The sequence below is a fragment of the Bos javanicus genome, chromosome 23 (assembly GCF_032452875.1).
Source record: "Bos javanicus breed banteng chromosome 23, ARS-OSU_banteng_1.0, whole genome shotgun sequence".
Taxonomy (NCBI): Eukaryota; Metazoa; Chordata; class Mammalia; order Artiodactyla; family Bovidae; genus Bos; species Bos javanicus.
The window spans coordinates 32144112-32148973 of record NC_083890.1 but is presented as its reverse complement, the minus strand read 5'-3'; the positions used below and the strand labels follow the sequence as shown (position 1 = coordinate 32148973).

At 44.1% G+C, this 4862-nt stretch overlaps 1 non-coding gene across 1 annotated transcript; it reads left to right on the top strand.

Moving 5' to 3' along the window:
• Positions 1–2855: 2855 nt before the first annotated feature.
• Positions 2856–2937, top strand: TRNAL-AAG (transfer RNA leucine (anticodon AAG)). The gene has a single exon. It is a non-coding gene; the product is annotated as a tRNA-Leu (tRNA).
• Positions 2938–4862: the final 1925 nt, after the last annotated feature.

Sequence of the window (4862 nt, the reverse complement as noted above, 5' to 3'; positions counted from 1 at the left end):
AGGAAATACAAGCTCAGCTGGGGTTTCCAGTGGTGGCATCTGTGTTTTGTTGTTGGAGAGCGGTCCTCTGGCTCCATCAGTAGGAACCATCCTGCTTAGATGGCACCTGTGACACAGAAGCTATGCCTCAGGATCAGACAAATATTCATTGTTATCCAAATTTACTGCTAGCTGTCTAAACTAGAGTTGGATTGGTTGGAATGTGGTTTCTACCTCATTTCATTAGATTATAATGCTCACTCTATAAATAAAATAAGGCACTAACTTTATTTAATCACAGATTACCTAACTTGCTGAGTACATACATGTTTCTGGTAAAATGGATGGATGGGGGAGGTGTGCCAATGAGAATAAGACATACAGAGCTGAATCAGCTTCATGGTGTTACTGGGAAGGCAAATGAGAGAATATAGGTAAAGATCTCAGAAGAGTGCCCAACACAAAGACATCTCTAAAAGAGGTAGTTGTTGTTTGCTGCTGTTGTCATAACAATAATTATCTAATTACACAATGAAACCAGTGCTCTAGTAGCCCAAAGAGCTAAAAACTGTCTTTTGAAGGCTCTGATTTCATTTGGTTACTTATTACTCCAATTTTATATTGTTCTTTGGTCTTTAACTAAAAAACGCCCTTGTCTCACCAACATTTAGTGTCTCCCATTGGTCACATTTACTGGAAGCCTAAAGAGCAATGGAGCCTGGGAAATGTAGTTTCTAGTGACAGACAGCAGCTTCAGAGGTTAAACAGGAGAATGAAAGAGACAAGAAGAAATTCAAACAAATATTTCTGCAAATCTGATGCCTGTACATGAAACTTCATATCTGCACTCAACCATAGGCACACTTCCATCTTTAAGTGCAGAAAGGATCAGAAATATAAAATTTTTTATTTAAAATTTTATTTTAAACATTTTAGGTGAGTTATGATATTCTGAGAAAGAAAGAAGTGGTGGATACAATTTTAAGAAAGCAAGAAGGCATTTGATTTTAAACAATTTTCTCTTTTTTATTTGTAGTCAACACAAATGAAATGACTGCAACTTTGAAGACTGGTTGTTTTTAGTTCAGGAACAGTGTGAGATAAGAATAAAAACATTGATTTGGCTATCCATCAAGTCTCTGCTTTTCAACACTGTGCAACCTTGAGCAAATTATTGTCCCTTTTCAGCTTCCTTGTCTGGAAAACAGAACCAATGATGATCACCCAACTCAGAGGACAGAAGTGAAGGTTAAGTGGGAACGATGGGCTTGGTACGTATGTTGGTGCCATGCGTGCTGTCACTCAGTTGTGCCTGACTCTTTGCGACCCCATGGACTATAACCTGCCAGACTTCTTTGTCCACGGAATTTTCCAGGCAAGAATACTGGAGTGAGTTTCTATTTCCTACTCCAGGGGATCTTCCTGGTACATAACAGACACTAAAAATGATGCCTTCTCTTCCCTTTATTTCCCCTTTTATGTCTTTGGTTTATCCCTCCCTGTGATAGGGGCAGAGTAAATGGACAAAGTAGGTGATTAAATAGTTGATCCCACTATTGGACTATAAATAGAGGAAATATAGGAGACCCCTGCAAGTTAATGATTACTCAGCAAAGCAGGCTTTCTTAACCACAAAACCAAGCAGGCTTGCTTAGGAACAAAATCAGGCAACAGAAGCATAGGGACATGTCCCAAACAATAAAACAATGGTGGAATGAGACCCACATCCTGCCCAGTGAGATCAATAAGTTAATGATCCCTAGGACATACCCCCTGAACACATTAAAAAATTATAATAATAATTTTTAGACAAAGTTTGACCATGTATGGACAAAGGAAAAAAAAAAAAACTCCCCTGCTCAACCTGGAGCGGGAGCTGATGATGGAAACGTGACGTCTACTCAAGAAAGACAAAGAAGTTCTTCTCCCTCCCTCCCCATCCCACGTTTCCTTTGATTATAAAACTGTAGCCCAGGAAGTCTTTGGGGCACAGGACCTCCTTACCCACCCGCTTGGGCCACCAGCCTCACAAGTAAATCAATTCTTATCTATCACTTTGCCTCTCACTGAATTCTTTTCTGCACCAATACAGAAAGGACTGTGGTACTGGAGCTCTTTGGAGCCCCTGAAAAGATACCCATCTGTTTCATCTGGATTATCTGTTACCTATTGTTGCATCCAGACTTAGCAGCTTCAGGATGTGAGCTCAGGTAATCTGGGTTCTCTGGATCTCTCACATCTCTCATTTAGGATGTGGCCAGGCCTACAGTCATCTCAAAGCTCAGTGTGGTATTGATTCACTTGCAACACCCATGCACATGGGTGTTGGCTGGACTAAGTTCCTCAAGGGCTTTTAGAAGTCCTCAAGTTCTTTGTTGGTTGTTTCTTGTCATGTAGCAGCTCATTACTTGGCAACTGACTTTCCTCTGAGGAAATGTGCAAGTGAGAGAGTGCAAGTGGGAGCCCAAGATAGAAGCCACAACCCTTTGGAAACTAATCTCAAAAATGACACATCATAGCTTTTGACATATTCTATTTGTCAGAAACAAGTCACCAGATCAGCACACACTCAAGAACAGGAAGATAACCCAGGAGTATGAACCCTCCAAAACAGGGATCATTGGGGTTCTGTCAGAGGATCTGAGTATCACACCTGATTAAAAGAAGGTGAAACTGTCTTCTTGATCCAGAGTGTTTAAAAGTGGAAGTGTACCTGTGATTGAGTGCAGATGCAGTGTCTCTTGCTCAGACATCAGATTTGCAGAAATACTGGTTTGAATTTCTGATTGTTTTCCATCATTTGCCTGTTTTCCCTCCAAGTCGGCTGTATGTCAGGGGAAACTACAATGCCCAGGCTCCCTTGCTCACCTGGAAGTGGTAGTGTGGCCGAGCGGTCTAAGGTGCTGGATTAAGGCTCCAGTCTCTTCGGGGATGTGGGTTTGAATCCCACTGCTGCCAGTATTTTTAGGACTTCCCTGTAGCTCAAATGATAAAGAACCTGACTGCGATGCAAAAGACCAGGGTTCCATCCCTGAGTTGGAAAGTTGCTCTGGCGAAGGGAATGGCAATCCACTCCACTATTTTTGCCTGGAGACTCCCATAGACAGAGAAGCCTGGCGGGCCACAGTCTGTGGAATCGCAAAGAGTTGGACACGACTGAGCAACTAACACACACAAGCACAATGAAGGCCATATGTGAAGAGCCCACAGCTGACATTATTGGTTTCCCTGGTGGCTCAGATGGTAAAGTGTCTGCTTGCAATGCAGAAGACCCTGGTCCAGTCCCTGGGTCGGAAAAATCCCTTGGAGAAGGAAATGGCAATCCACTCCAGTACCTGTGTCTGCAAAATCCCATGGACAGAGAAGCCTGGTAGGTTACAGTCCATGTGGTCACAAAGACTCGGACACGAGTGAGTGACTTCACTTTCTTTCTTGCTCACTGGTTTCCAATAGACTTGACCAATGGGAAGGACTGATAGAACATGTTGGTGAGACCAAGATATTTCTCCCCTTCTTGCTTTGCTTCCTGGGAAAACCCTGGAATTTCTCCTTCCTGAGATCCAGCCTCCTGATCCTGTATGGCTGCTAGAGTGTATAGCTCTCCACTAGCGAGCTGATCTCTTGGTGGTCTCAGCTCCTATCTCACCAGCCTGTGTCATTTCAGCTTCACTGGGGAGTCCATCCCAACTCTGGCCCTTGGAAAAGTGGCAACTTCTTGCTGCTGCTTATTTTTGGTTACTCCTCAAGGCAGTGGCAACCCACTCCAGTACTCTTGCCTGGAAAATCCCATGAACGGAGAGGCCTGGTGGGCTGCAGTCCATGGGGTCGCTAGGAGTCGGACATGACTGAGCGACTTCACTTTCACTTTTCACTTTTGCGCATTGGAGAAGGAAATGGCAACCCACTCTAGTGTTCTTGCCTGGAGAATCCCAGGGACGGAGAGCCTGGTGGGCTGCCGTCTATGGGGTCGCACAGAGTCGGATACGACTGAAGCGACTTAGCAGATTAGCAGCATCTTTCTTCTGGTTTCTTAACTCTTTCATGATCTGTTTATCTAATTACTGCTATTAGATTCCTCCTATGTGAACCCCTAGAACAGTTTTTTAACTGGACTGTACTAATAGAGTGACAGACAGTGGGGCTGAACCCAACTGATAAACATTGGTCTTTCCTGAGCAACTCGTATACGGAGCTGTGTTTTCAGCATTTTCTAAAATGTTTGCGGTACCCAGTATCTGCCCTGGGATATCTATCTGGGAAAGATAGAAGGCAGGAGGAGAAGGGGACAACAGAGGACAAGATGGTTGGATGGCATCACCAACTCAATAGACATGAGTTTGAGCAAACTCCAGGAGATGGTGGACAAAGAAGCCTGATATGCTGTAGTCCATGTGGTTGCAAAGAGTTGAACACGACTGAGTAACTGGACAAGAACAAAAATATCTGTCCTAGCGCTCACACTGCTGGCTCTATGGAGGGTGTTTTTTTTCAGGATGCAGCTTCACCACTGTAGGCTCAAGATTCATATTTTACAAAGGGAGAACCTTTATGACATCTGTGCTCTCTTAAACCCCTGAATACTAAGGGCTCCAGAATTTCTCCATAGGGAAATTTTAAGAACCACATTTTGGTTGGGAAGTGTGTGAAAGTAAAAGTGAAATCGTTCAGTCGTGGTCGACTCTTTGCGACCCCGTGGACTGTTGCCCACCAGGCTCCTCTGTCCATGGGATTCTCCAGGCAAGTATACTGGAGTGGGTTGCCATTTCCTTCTCCAGGGGATCTTGCCAGCCCAGGGATCAAACCCAGGTCTCCCGCATTGCAGGCAGATACTTTAACCTCTGAGCCACCAGGGAAGTATATGGAAACACTTTATGTGAGACCAG